This window comes from Scatophagus argus, chromosome 4, assembly GCF_020382885.2.
Source record: "Scatophagus argus isolate fScaArg1 chromosome 4, fScaArg1.pri, whole genome shotgun sequence".
Taxonomy (NCBI): domain Eukaryota; kingdom Metazoa; phylum Chordata; class Actinopteri; family Scatophagidae; genus Scatophagus; species Scatophagus argus.
The window spans coordinates 3,690,151-3,703,805 of record NC_058496.1 but is presented as its reverse complement, the minus strand read 5'-3'; the positions used below and the strand labels follow the sequence as shown (position 1 = coordinate 3,703,805).

The window sequence follows — 13,655 nt, the reverse complement described above, 5'->3', positions numbered from 1 at the left end:
CTGTGGGATCATTGTGGGTGGCGACTTTCTCGACGTTGAGTGCAAAGTGTTGCTGTATGTGCACTGGGTGAGAGGACTCCCCATAACCTGCCCCCCCCCAAAATCCTCATAGAAAGGCAATTGGCAGGCAAACAGCTGCCTGGTCTAAGCGGGCTGCATATCAATGGCTCTAATTAATTGGATTAATGGAGAGGGTTCTGGGATTTGGGGAGAGGCTGGAGGAAGCATTTCAGCGGAAACAGAATTGCCGTCCCTGAGGGCAGGGGGGTCGTGAGGGAGCTGGGAGGGGGCACATGACTGAATATGGATGAGGAAAAATTGAGTTAAAACAGAGGAGACTGCGGCATTCATTAGACCGCCCACCCTCTGAAGTAGCTGCTTAATATGCACGCTATTACTATGCAAATCAGCGATAATGAAACGCAGAGGATTTTTTTAATCAGAGGAAGAACAAGCAGATGTTGGGAGGGCTTGGAAAGAAGTGCCATGAGTGTTTGTGTGTGTATTTGTGTGAGTGCCGCTGTCTGCGTGACTATGTAAGAGTATGTACATGCCAGAGCTGGAAGGTGTTGAGTCCTTCTTTGAAAGGAAATAAAATAATGCAATCAGTTCTTTAAAGCAGTAAAGCAGTGAGGGCACAAACTCCACGTGAACAAGCTATCTGGGGGCCTCGCTCAAACTGATTAATCTTCTCTGCAGAAGTTGCATTAAGAAATCAGAATTAAGAACAGGTTATTTATTGCTGAGATTTGCGTAGGTACCTTGGGGAGAGATAAAGCTTGATCGACTCATACCCGACCAATCTCTGCACTGCCTACAGTGATATGGTAAATCCCTGTGGCAGTTCTCCCCAACTGAAGAGTCAACATTGGGATACACCAGCTGTGCTGGAAGGTCTGGTACCCCTGCTGGAAACAGAGTGGTGTGTGTGTGTGTCTGTGTATGGAGCAGTGCAATGAACCAAGAACGCTGCTATATGTTTGTGGCATCACATACACGTCAGTGAGCGTATGTATGGTCTGGTAAAGACTCCAGCATGGAAAGCTTCTCCCTGTAAGCAGCTCCCTGCGGCTTCTTGCTCTTGCTGCCTAATCAAGGCGCCTCTCTGTGGGCCTGTTTCATTAATTGTTCTCTCAGCACAAGTGGAGGAATCAAGCAGAAAGGATGAAGTCACACATCATCAGGCAGCTGCCTTTTTAGCAGCAGTCGCCTCGCAGTGCAGAGCCTGAGCGAGATGTTTGGGCAGGCAGAGGTTGCATGGATAGGCCTGGTTATCAGCCTGTGGTGTCACTCTTAGCTTATATTTCCTCTGCCATTCTTATAGATGCATGCATTTACAGTGTGAATTGAGGCAAATAAAACGGCACACTAAGGCTGATTTTATCTAGAAGAGATCGATACTATGAGCCACGTGGATTACAGCACACAGGGATGCAAGCATTTGTGTTTTGTTGAGACAGACTTCAGTATTTCAGTATGTGTGTTGTTCACATGTGCGAGTGAGACAGAAAGAGGATGAGGGAAGAGGGAGAGTAAACAAATGAATGTGTCAGCGCTTTGCCTCAATAGATTGTTGTCATTAGGTGGAGAATGTCAAGTGGGTCCTCCCTGGTAGGCCATATAGAATATTACAGGAGTGAATCTCCATCCTGTTTGACTCCCCATGGCACAGTAATCACAACAATCTAATGACGCACAATACATCAGGTGTACTGAAGTCCCACTATCCCGGAGCCAGGCTGGAATTTGATCTCAGGCTTGATAATGAGAATGGTGATGATGATGAGGCAGCTGAGTGATGATGATGGTGGTGTCCCTTGTTAGTGTGTCTCAGTCCTAATTAGAGAGGGTTATTACAAGGCTGGATTTAAGAGCTACTGTAGGTAGACCAGGCAGAATCAGACGGCTCTCGCTGATTAACAATCCCTAAATAAAATCCATTTCTCCATACAGGCTCACAGCTATTATGGGGAATTATTTTGCATGCCCAAAAGTTCTTTCTGCTACAAATCAAATCACCGTGTCATCCAACTTGGCGTCTGAACATTCTTTAACAATATAAGGAAACAGAGGTCACAAGCATCCATTTATCACAGTGATTCAGTAACTTGTGAAATGGTCTTTTGTGGATGATTTGGCTTTGGAGACACAAAAATAAAGGACATCTCAGAGGGCACTAACCTTTTATGCCAAGGACTCTGAAATATTGCTTTGCCCCCCAGGGACCCACCACCTTAACACAGACCATGACCGAAATAATTTGTAAGGTGTGGTGTGACCTGGCTTATGGTGGTGCTAAATAGCCGTGGTATTCTGTAGCTTCTTTCAATAATTTCTTTTTACCAAAGAGGCACTCCAGTAATTTTGAATTACACTAACATAAATTTTGAGGACTCACAAGAGACAGATAGTCAAAACTGAAGCAACAGAAGCACATATATCGTGATTTATACTCTCTTTAATACAACTCCATAGAATCTCTCCTGCCCTGCCTCTTCATGTACTCAGAAGACTGAACTTCATGTGTAAAATCGGTTGAAGGCACCTAAAATAAAGGAATGCAATTCCTATCTGATATTCAGCGCCCTTGCAATGCCTTTGAGTAAATTCAGTGCTGTACTTTTCTTTTGACAAGACAAATTAATACAGATCATACTTTAAATCACTACATGCAGTGATGAATTCTGTATGTTCATCAACATGCATCTTCTGACCAAACAGAGTGTGCCTGCTCAGATGGTGAGATCCACCCAGTTCAACTGCTATAATCCAACTATAAATGTACTTATCTACTTACTCATTCAGTGATTGAGTTCGCGTGTGATTAATGGCACTACAACGAGTTTTGACGCCATGGCTGGCAAACCAAGGTGTGCAGGCTGAGTGTCCTCACTGAGAGTCAGCAGCGCTTTGCCTTATTGCACTCAGAGAAAGAGCCATTGAGCCACAACGTTGATAACTGGGGCTTTGGCTACACCTCGTGACACTGAGACCAGCTCAGGCAGCCAAGCCTTACTTTGGATTCAAACTGTGAAGGTCAAAGAGGATAAACCCTGTTATGCTCCATCGCTCCACAGGGATATCTCAGCATGTGTGTGTGCATGTATGTGTGAAAGGCTTGTGTCAGGTACTTCAAGGAGCATATAAAATCATCACACAGCACAGCACAACACTCAGACATTATACCAGGCTGCTCTTGCTCACAATTTCCACCGTCACCACCTCCAACACTCACAAGTTGCCCGCCATGAAAAATAATGCCCCTCTCTGCGGTCCTCCTCAGTGCCGTTCGCCTGAACTAAATGCCACTTCCTCTGCTGTGGCCTCAGGGGCAGCTGAGATGTCAGAAGAGTTCATAGAAAGATAACACTTTTAAATAGGTTTTCTTGAAAAAGCTCTCCACATACCTAATACTTCACGTCCTGCTTTATTATTTACAGTGTTTTATATATTGACATTTACTTTGTGGGGAGCTATTGGAATAAACCAGATGGAATCATCGATGCCAGAAATAGGCAACATTAACTGACTACAAGTGTTACCCATCCTCTAGATCAATGGGCAACAGCTAGCAGCCCGTGAACCACATCCAACCCCATGAAAATGCACTCATCTAGCATTAGTTAGCAGTACATGAAAACCAGTCTGTTCTGAGATCAGTTAGTCCACCTGTGCTCCAGAATCGGATTATTCAAATCCATCCTCTCTACTCCGTGGACCCACCATCAAACCACAGGCTGGCCGGACTACGGGAGCTAACTGCAGAGGTGTAGGAGAATCACTAAGCTCATCTATTAGACACAAGAGCAGTTGATTTTTCAAACTAGTACCTTTGTCTGCTTCCTGAGATCCTGAAGGGCCTTTTTGTTGAGATGAGGACTCATTCATTAGTTAAAACGTTGGTGTTGTACTGAGAGCTGACTACCTCCTCTGCAGAGGTCAGAGAGCATTTTCTGGTTAAGTATCTAGTTATCATTATGGATTTCCCATGTTTTTTAGGAGTCTGTTCATACTGGTATAGGCTAATAAAAAATTACATTCATTTGTAATAAAGTGAGGCTAATAGGTGAAAGTCAAGCATCCACACTGTGTGATTGTTTGCGGTGTGAATATTTGAATGAATGAATTTTTCTCTTTTATTCTGTAAATGCGTTGTCATGTTTGTTTAAGAAAAGTCATTTCAGTGACAGATAGCCACAGCTCCTGGATACAACTCTTTTATTTCTTTTTTCTTTTTTCCAAAGATAACACAAGATAACAAGACAAATCAGACACTGAAAATATTTGCCCTTATACTATAAAAATGGACACATCCACAGATATTCTTCAACAGATATTCTTTTTTCCTTTTTAAAACTCTCATTTTCAATGTGAATACAGATACGCTCTGAGGGATGCTTGTGTTTGCTTGTTCTTTTTTTTTTTAAATAAAAGGCCACATGGAGGACTTTCTAATTACACACTTTTTCAAATGTAATCTGGTCTGATTATTGTTATCTTACTTTGTGTATCTGATTAAGTAATCCAGATTAGATGTCATCCTCTACCCAACCCTGGTTACTGCACCTTATTTTCCTGCTCAGATGTTGCTGTATCACAACAAATCCAGCTGCAGAAATGTGTCAGTAGGAGCAAACAGCACCAGAATGCTGTTGTTTGTCACACTTTTGTGTTTTGCACGATCCTATCTTTGAACACAGAATCTGTTTGGATGTGTGTCTGTGTGTGCTTGCATTGGTTTTCTTTGTTTGCATCTGGCCTTGGCATGAAGGGGCCGGGAGGACTGGTCAGAGAGGCGCTGGCTGATGTCAGCTGGCCAGTGGGCACATGGTTCAGTCGCATCAGATTGCCATCACAGGCCGGTTTTGGCTCGGCTCTGACACGCTCCCGCTCAGTCTGCTGTCTCTACCTCCCATCCCCCATCTTTGCTTAATAACTCTAGTCTCTTTGTCTGCCTCTCTATATGTAGATTTGTGTACTGGTAATGCTTTGGAACCAATTTATCACTCATTTTAAAATTACCTGACCAATTATTGTTGGTGTAATACCCAACAAATTCTGAACAGTTGCACTCAAAGCTACAGATTGCGAGCATTATCCTGTGTGATATGCAGGTGGTTCACAGTTCCAATTTCACACAAGCCAAAGTCTATTTACTTCCAGTTGAGCTTGTTTTTCTCTGCATGGAGAAAGCACGGGCCTCCTTGATATCTATTCTGCTTCAATTAGCAACAGATGCCTCCTTGCTGAGTGCTAACCCTAATTGTACGTGATGAGCAAAGCTAATCGCCCTGGTGCTGCCTGACCTTCCTACAGCTGTGAGGGGGAACTTCTCCCACAGTTCCTTCTCAGACCCCATCCAAGCACACACATATGCACACACACACACACACTTCCCAATATTTAAAATGGAGGATGGCTGGGGGCAGTGGGAATGGGTCTAGCTTTGGTGACCGCAAATTAGCTGCTGTAATTGCATATCCCTCCCTGTGCCCATAATTTTTCAGGCCTGTTTGGTGCAGTGAGGAGAGTTTGTTTGTTTTGGTGTCAAGGCGATTTAGAATCAAAATGAGGACCTCCGGCGCACATGTGTACCCCCAAGCCAAATGGCAGTGTCATAGCCTTAAATAGCCCCGCCTCACCCACTGCACAGTGCAGCCCAGGGGGAGATGGTGAATAAAAAAATGAGAGAGGAAACTGCAAAACTGCATTCACTTAAGCATTTTGCCTAACTTTCATGGTTTTTGCTGCTGGCTAATGCAAATAACCAAAAGTGCTACTAGAAATTGCAAGCCCCCTGACAACAGTTTAATGGTACAATAAATATCTAAACTCACTGGCATGTTCTAGGACTCCTGTCCAGTTATGGGCCCACTAAAATATCCAGGGTCACCACCTGGTAAATAACTGCTTGGGGCACAATTAAATACTATTAAAATGTTCGTGGGGCATATAGCATTTCTGTATTAGGTCTGGTAGAACCACTCTACCACTGCTGTTACATGTACCTTTTCATTACAAATACAGAATGTGGAGTTCTTTCTCCGTTGCTGCTCTTTGAGATGTTATTTAAGCACCAATATTATCATCATCCAAGTCAACCGCAAATTTGATTCTTGCCAAAATGGAATTTCACGAAGTCTGGAGCTTATTGTTTTGCATTAAAAGTGATAACTCCTCAAACCCCTCCGGCTTATTGCAGAGGCTTAAGCAGTGCTTACATAAGTGTGCGAGGCAGAATCAGCAAGCTTTGTGTGCCTGTAGACCACCGGGCAAAAGAGTAAGCCAGTGCTGGGCTTACTGAAAAGTCCAATTTTTCTTATTTACGAAAGACAATGACTTGCAGATGATTTTGCTCCCCTCAAAAATGTGCAAGCTAGCAAGCAACCAAACAAGCATAAATCACATTAATTAGCTTTGCAGCTGTGGTGCGGTCCTGTTGATGCCTCAGTGGCTTCAGTGAGATAAGAAATCCTTATGCCATAGTGTAAATACAAACAGCAAACCAAGATTGAACAACAAAGACCAATTAGTGCTTTGGGTTGATAACTTAGGCTCATATTTAGATTAATTATGCTCTTGAGGATCTTAAAATAAACATTTGATTCAAACCTATCTTAATCAAAGAGACTAAATTACCTGAGTAAATCCTCTTTTATCCTGTGCTTTAACCGTGATTTAATCTTGTTCAGTTCATCTGAATTGTAAACTAAGAACTGAGTGAGAAGTATTTGAATATGGTGGATTACAGCAGTATTTGCTGGTGAAACTGTGCAAGATCAATATTTCCCTTAACTGAAGTTTTATGTGAATTAGTGGTCACCCTGCTCTGTCTCAGTTTGACCCTACATCTTTCTCCCACTTCATGTAGATTACATGAGTGGGTCTCCCAGTGGGTCCTGGAGGAGTATGCATTTATTTTCACTGTGATTCCATACATACATGATATATTTTAACAACACTATGTAGACAGAAGTATTGGGACACCTCACCATTACAGCAACAGGGACTTCAGTGACATCATTCATTCTAAACACACAGACAGCTTTGAAGCTCTAACAGCTTCCAACAGCTTCCACTCTTCTGGGAAGGCTTTCCACAAGATTTTCCACAAGATTTTCAGGAGTTTTTGTGGGAATTTTTTGCCCGTTCATGCAAAAGAGCCTTTCTGAAACTGGTGGTACATGTGCCTTACATGTGTTTTTAGCTTTGGTCAAATTTTTCAACTGATAGTTCACGCTGACAAAGTTTTTTGTGCCCTCTAAGAACTTTTAAATGTGCACAAAAGAACATTTTTTCTCACTTTTATATTGTTGGCCATGAAACTGTGGTCAAAGTTGCAAGCCAAGTTTTTTGTAACTGACAGTTTCTTGATGGTCAATCAGCAAGAATTCCTATTTAATCCTGCTGTTAAGCTCTAAGTTTAAGTTCAATTACTAACTCTGTGGGCAGTAACTGTACGTATGTTTTTTTTGAATTTATAACAAGAATAAGATTTTTATACCATATTATGTACACATACAGTGTGCACACAGTGTACACATACATGTATCTACCCTGAGGTTCACATTAGATTTTTCATGAGTTGCAGTCATTTTGCTTAAGAACTGTAAAAGTCTGTAAATTCGGGGTTTGGCAGCTGCTGGCACAAAAGTGACATGAAAGCATGACAATATACTGTGGCTTCAAGATGATTTCTGGTGAAAGCAATGCCAAACATCAAACACAGTTGATCATTGAAGCTGTTGCCAAAACCCACAAAAACAAGAATCTCAAAAAAAAAAAAAAAAATGTGGACTTCATTTATCACTTTAAACAAGTGAGTACCACCCACGTGACAGCATGTTTTCCTTTAGTAACTTCTGGATGTCTCACTGAGAGTTGTAGGAGGTGTAGTGGCGCAGGATTAGCTCCTAAGTGGCAGAATTGGACTTGGTGATGACCACAGTGACTGAGCCATGATAAAGAAAAGGGGGAGCGTATATGTCAACACTGAAAGTCCTCCACCTGAGAGTGTTCTGCACACTTTCTGGGCCTTGCTGTTGTCATTTATGTACTACTAGACTCGTGCCAAGGGACTGATTCACACAGATGGAAGGCTTCAACTGAACGCTCACATGTTAATGCTTGTCTTTGGAACTAAATGAAGCCTGGGCACACACTGTTCATGACCGCGGCCTCTGGCCACCACAGTTAAACACCACATTGACCACCGCTGGTCAGGACCCCAACCACCATGGCCAGTGAAAATTCTCAGTGGTCAATGCTTTCTTTCTTCCCCCATTGCGCTATGCAGCAAACATATTTTACTGTTTAGAAAAGATGATGATGAGAATAACAAATGACCCCCGTGAAAGAATCGCAGCATAACTTGTATCAAGTGAAGCTGTATAAGGCTGCAGATTTTGACATAAATAGCTTGAGTTTGAAAGGGGCCGTAGTTGTGGAAAGAACAGTTCCTCATTTCTCGTAAACCTCCTTCTTTTGGCAGATGGCTATCAGACATGTGCATCACATGTCTCAGCAGAACAAGGCAGGGTGGTAACCCTGCGTTGATATGATTTGGGCCCCCACCATGTGCTGATGATATCATTATCTGGTTGTAATCCTGATCAGCTCCATGTGTTGGTGGGAATGCTGCAAGCACTGAAACAGAATGGGTTCATTGCCTCAGTGCATAAAATACAAACTCAAGCAAAGTTTATATTGTGAGATGTGCTGAAGTGCAAAAGGTCAACTTTCAATAATAAAACGCTCTACACGGAAATTATGGTAATTTATTTACATCTGTATCTGACATAAATAAAACATTTATTTACAGTAGAAAGTATTATAACTGAATACAATACTTAAATTAAAATTGATGGAATTTACAGTATAAAAATGTGAAGTTGGAATTTTCCTAAATACATGTAATTTAGTGCAAACAAACAAACGGGACTTACTGAGTGATTGTACAAGTGTGTTTCTTTTGTATGTACCAAGCTGAGATGACTCTTGAAATCTTGTAGGTAACTGTGCCACATACACATGCTGTTCTGTGTTGATTAGTGTATTGTTTCCTAACCAGCATGCCGTGAGTCAGTTATGAAAGGGCTGTGTTAAGCCTTAACGACAAAAGTGCTACGGATGTGATTTACAATGCTTCATAACTGTAATTAATACAGGCCTTAATGATGTTAAGTGTAGCAAAGCTTCTAACACCCTTTGTATAATTCATGACCCCTGTGTCGTCATTCTTCTTCTTCTTTTCCAGTCGACATTCCCTCCAGTGCTCATGCTTCCTGTGCTGGGAAAGTTGCTGTTGCCACAGAGATGGAGCAGAAAAACATCTTTCTTTGGAAGCAGCCAAGAAACAGATGAATGTTAAAGACTATCCACCAGACCCAGACTACTTCTTTATGTTTGAGGCTTTCTGTCTTTCTGTTTTTCCACACATTTCTCATCCTCCATTCTCATAATCAGGATGAAAACTGCAGCAGTGGAGCAATACGTTCTTAGAATTTTGCATGTTTTCCGTGCCGTCTTCGAGGTACAGGCAGCAACATGTGCTTAAGGGCATAAATACCCAGAAAGATGTTGAATTAGTAAAGATTTTGAGCAAATGGCCTGCTAATTCACAAGCTTATAAAACCACAGCGATAGCCATGAACCAGTTTGTTCATCTCCAAAGCCTGCAGTAAATGCTAATCTGGGCCTGAACTCAAAGAAACGTTAAAAAAAAGTGATCCCATCGTGCCAATGATAGCTGTAATATTTTTCTAAAAGTCCCCTTGAGTTCTGCCAGCGGTGGTGCCTGTGCTCTAAAAATGTCAGTCACACTGAAGAGGTTAACCCCAGCCCTATAAGAGAGCTGATGGAATATTACACAAATAGACGGACTGTATCTGATCCCAGCTCAGCATGCTGTAAGACCATCCCATTCCAATCTTGCCTCTCTCTGTCACCTCATTAAAAATACAAAGAGGGTAAAGAAGGGCCAGTCCTGAGCAATCTCCGTTAAAGCTGCCTGTGAATGCAATGGCGTTAATGTCATTTAATGCTGTTTCATCTGAAAAACCACATTAGAGTCAGATTTAGTAATCTGGGTTTGCCCATGCTCGTCTCTATGATGTCATTATGCTAAACTGACCTTTACTGCCAGATTAGGAGCGGTGGAGGGAATAGAAGGAGGCTTTGGAAAGGGAATTAACAAGAAATGAAAAATGGTGTATTTGGCATGTGGGTGATGAAGTATTCAGCAGCATTTTGAACCTAAGTGCCATCGACTACCAATCAGAATGAGAGGGACAAAATGTCTTTTTGTGGTTTGATCAGCTCACACCCATGTCTTTAAATTAATGTTTAGCTCTTTCAGGAATTCCTAGTGTCAAAGCCTGGTCTTTCTGTACACCTTAATAAGCACTGGCACAAAGGAAAATCTGAATCTGCGGTATAAAACCACTGGGTTGTTCTAAATCCACTGTGCTTTTTAAGTTAATTTGTTACCCGTAAAGGGATTTCTGATTCCTTTCAGTCTCTCTGCTCTCCCTGTAGAGGGATTCCTGTTCTCTTTACATTTGGACAACATCTAAGAGCTGGCTGAGCTGCTGCACATACTGTACCGAGAGGAGGAGGTGCAGCACATTCAACAGTCCAGTTATTTTGTTCCAACAGTTGTGGAACAAAATAAGCACTTAGATACAATTCTCTTTAACCTTTGCACTAAATCTTAGCAGACAGACACAAAGGTGGCGAGAGTGACAAAAGGTTTCTGCGAGAGGATTAATAAACCGAGACTTAATCTTAAAGTTGTGCTCATTCATATTGATCATCTTCGCTGTCTTCAATATTCAGGGAAGTTAGAGGTCTCCACTTGGGAAGACGGATAGAGCTATCGACTGCAATCACAGCTTCTCCCCTCTATCCATCACGACCAATTCCAAACTGGACCTCACTCATCCCGGCCACTTTACACTGCTTTAGCTTTGCATAGGAGAGATTTGCACATGCAATAAACACATAGAGAGGGAAGGGAGGCGGCATTACATGGACATCACTGTGACAGTCGTTGGCTATATTGAATTACTGGGTGGTGAACTTTCTGACAGCCTTGTTGGCAGAGGGACGATTTTCCCTCCGTTGCTCTCCTGGTGGTTTAAGATTGGAGGCATCACTCTGATGGAGGTGTCTGTTGGGCAGAAATATTGTGTTCTAGCTAAGCTTTGACACTTCAACACCAGCATCGCTCAAACAGCCCTGAGGTACTTGGACTGAGGTAAAATGAAGAGAGGGAAGTGTTGCGTACAGGCTACCTGTGCTGTTAGGAGAAACATTCACTTACAGATCGAACACTCTATGAGAGTAACTCTTTGGTCTTGAAGCAAATGTCAAAAACTTGACTGCTCTGAGACCTGACGACTTGTGTTGATGTATTTATTACAGTCACCTGACCAGGTGTTTAAGTATGTCAACTATACAAGATGCATGACACTTTGATAACCAGTGCATACACCCGACACAGACTCGAGCACTTGACACACTACAGGCACTGAATGCATCTCTTGTCAGGTCTAGTTCCTCCTCTGCTGACATGATGAGTGCTTACTGCACAGGGGGCAGATTCATCTTACACTTCCTTATCATGTCATTATCACAGTGTCATGTCATTATCATAATTATTATCATGTTGTGCTATTCCATGGAGAAAGTAATTGATGGGTCAGCTAAACTCATCTCTAAGGAGAAGGCATCCTCTTGTTAGTGATTCCAGGGAAATTGCCCAGTGAGCATGTTTGCGGCGTCTGCGTGACCGAGGTGTGACTGTCAATGCTAAGTTGAGACCAGCAGATGGTGGTGATGGTAGTGGTGGTAAGGGGAGCCTTTGATTGGAGAGGAAAACTGAAAAACAGACCCTGTGCTTCAGACAAGAAGGGTAAACAGAGCAATTTCCCACAGACAAAAGAAGAGGCTTCTCCTGTGACAACATAAGAGATCCAAACAAGTTTGTCTCCTCTTTCTTCTCCCTGTGGGAGACTCTGTTGAAATGAGTCCACAGTTCCTTCAGCGCTGGTAAATGGAGTGCCTCCATCCTCAAGCAGAGTCACCATGTCCCTCTATAACAGCCAATCTCCTCCTCAATTGGGCCTGTCTGGCCTGAAGCTGGACCAAGATTCAGAAACAATCTGTTTGTGATAGTTTGTGTTTGTTAATGTGTCTGTTGGAATGACACATTTTTGTGGAAATGTATGTGGTCTACAACTGTAGGTGTGGAAAACAGGCATTAAAGAAAGGCAGGTAAAAGACACAACTGATTTTTAAGCTTTGATACTACACAACATCGTGCTGTTTGAGCCACTGTTTATTTTCTGCCATTCTGTATGCTGTGTCCAAACACACAATAAATGTGCTGTGAAAAAAAAAACAAAAAAACCTTTTGCTCCCTCGTACCCATTTCTCTCTCACCTCTTGTCAGAGATGTGCTCGCTGAAGCCAACAGCAGCGTCTCAGCAAAGAGTGACAGAGACAATGACAGCAGAGGGAGTGACGGTTATGGGCCCAGGAACACTCCCATGCTCAGTGCTCGTGCACTATTCCATCATTAGCCAATGAAGCCCTCATAAAAGTGAGTTATGTGCCACGAGAGGGGAGGTTCCATATGGCACAAGTGATCCAGAAAAGCAACGTGTCGCAAAAGACCCCTAGAGCCCAACAAGTCAGCTTTTACAGGGGCCTCCCTCCCCGTCATTAATTGATTTTAATAACAGGCTGCGAGGGGCAGAATGCTCTCATTCATTGGGCTGATGGGGCTTTTCCCAGGTCCCTCAGTGAACACTGCAGCACTTAGAGCTGTTTGTTTGGATTGCCTCTAGTGTGTGTGGCTCTCAGACCGGCTCGGTTACTCAGTCAGACACATACTCAATGTCCCAGCCATTCACTCACTCGCCGGCTCAAACATTTGTTCATTTACCAGCTCAATAATTTCTTTACTCAATCACTGGCCGAGTCATTTATGGACTCATTTATTCATTCCTCCTTGTGTGCTCACCAAGAACTGTCATGCTTTAAAGCAGGGTTCATAGGAACGTGATCAGTGTCAAGCCACGTAACCTCAGTGTCAGGCACCTACTCCAAAGTATGTGTAGTGGTATTTTTTGGGAAAAAATAAAAACCCTGAAAAGAATACATTAGTGATGTACTTTCTTCTCTAACTGGAAACAAGTCTCCATATTGCCTCAGACTTTCTCTTTCTGGGGAGGTGGGTTGAAAAATCCCTTGTTTTGCATATTTTAACTGGTTACTTTGATTTTGTTGCAGTTTGACTGAAGCTGAGTGTGTGTGTGTTGGGGGTGGGGGGGTGTTGCTGTATGTCTGATGATGGGGAGGGGATAGGGAGGGAGCTGGGCCTGTCATAATGGCATAATACACCCATTACTCCTGTGCAGTAGAATTACCACTGATGGAAATGGGATTTTGGAAGATATATGGAATGTAATTATTATATACATATATGCATAGCTTTTTTTACTCTGAAAAGGAGCTTTGGAGTGATATTTTCAGGTGTGAGTGGCTTCTCTGTGTGTGTGTGTGTGTAACTGCATATGTTATATCTTACCATGTTTATTTCTGTACATTGAGTTGATTGTTGCCTTACCTTGACAGGAGTGCATTCAGTG

At 42.6% G+C, this 13,655-nt stretch overlaps 1 long non-coding RNA gene across 1 annotated transcript in view; it reads left to right on the top strand.

Moving 5' to 3' along the window:
• The window catches only part of LOC124058079, a 53,706-nt gene extending 41,406 nt beyond the window's left edge, over positions 1 to 12,300 (top strand). The window contains exon 3 of the long non-coding RNA XR_006843208.1: positions 9,257 to 12,300. This is a non-coding gene — a long non-coding RNA (uncharacterized LOC124058079). The remainder of the gene's footprint in view (positions 1 to 9,256) is intronic.
• The last annotated feature ends 1,355 nt before the right edge of the window (positions 12,301 to 13,655 follow it).